General features: G+C 33.6%; 1 protein-coding gene across 1 annotated transcript in view; it reads right to left on the reverse strand.

Annotated features, from left to right (window-relative positions):
* Nucleotides 1–1,070, reverse strand: part of PAX6 (paired box 6) — a 40,566-nt gene that overhangs the window by 33,417 nt on the left and 6,079 nt on the right. The window lies entirely within an intron of this gene.

Consider the following 1,070-nt stretch of genomic DNA (forward strand, 5'->3'; position numbering starts at 1 on the left):
CCCCTCACTATAAGTACGTGTTTGTCACACTAACGCCACTTTTACAAGCTGGCTCAAGATTTCATTATTGGATTTAATTCTCAATTCTAATTTTTTTAACTTTTTTTTTTTTTAAAGGATTTTCTGCCTTGCCAACTTTGTGCTCTGTTAAGGATTATATTTTATTTATTTTATAGTTATCTTTAACCACTTGAAGGTATCACTTACCTGACTTTTCTTTTCTATAGCTTCAGTGGTGTCCCTGCTAATTGTGTACTGCTCACAATGGTAATTAAATATTTTTCCTTGTAAGCAGCATTTTTGTTGTAAAAAGCGACTTTGTGTGTGAATGGGGGGCGATTTGCATTTTCCTAACAAAAAAAAAAGCCTCAGAAGACAATGGGGATGAGCAAAATATCATTCAGATGTAAAGAGCATAAATATTTGTAAGACAGGGGCTTTGTGAGCTGTGAATGGCTCCCGGCCATCTCAGATCTTTTTTTTTTTTGTACAAAACCTGAAGACTGAACACAAGGAGTGAACTGCTATTGACTTGAGTTTATTGAGCACTCTTGAGAAAACTGCCTGAAGTGTCCCTCTCTCTTTAGCAAACATTTGCAAACTTCTTCCACGTGTCTTTGTTGACTGTTTTTCTTTATTTTTTTTTATTATCAAAGACACCATCACATTAAGAGTCAGTTTTACTTTTTTATGTGGCTGCATGTTTCCAACCAACAGGAGAAGAACTATTTTGCCTGCAGGTAATGGGAGAAAAAGGACCCTATTGTGGTAATGTATATATAGAGCTTGTATAGTTAGGGGCAATCAGGGTAAACATGAGAATTAGCAGGTTGATTGTATATAGTGCTACTGGGCCTGAAGCCTTTACAGATGAGATAGATAGATAGATAGATAGATAGATAGATAGATAGATAGATAGATAGATAGATAATATATAGATAATAAAGATACTCTAAAGATATAACATGGATATAGGAAAATAGATAGATAGATAGATAGATAGATAGATAGATAGATAGATAGATAGATAGATAGATAGATAGTTTGATAGATAGATAGATAGATAGAAA

The sequence above is a fragment of the Nanorana parkeri genome, unplaced genomic scaffold (assembly GCF_000935625.1).
Source record: "Nanorana parkeri isolate BGI_ZX_2015 unplaced genomic scaffold, ASM93562v1 scaffold30, whole genome shotgun sequence".
Taxonomy (NCBI): Eukaryota; Metazoa; Chordata; class Amphibia; order Anura; family Dicroglossidae; genus Nanorana; species Nanorana parkeri.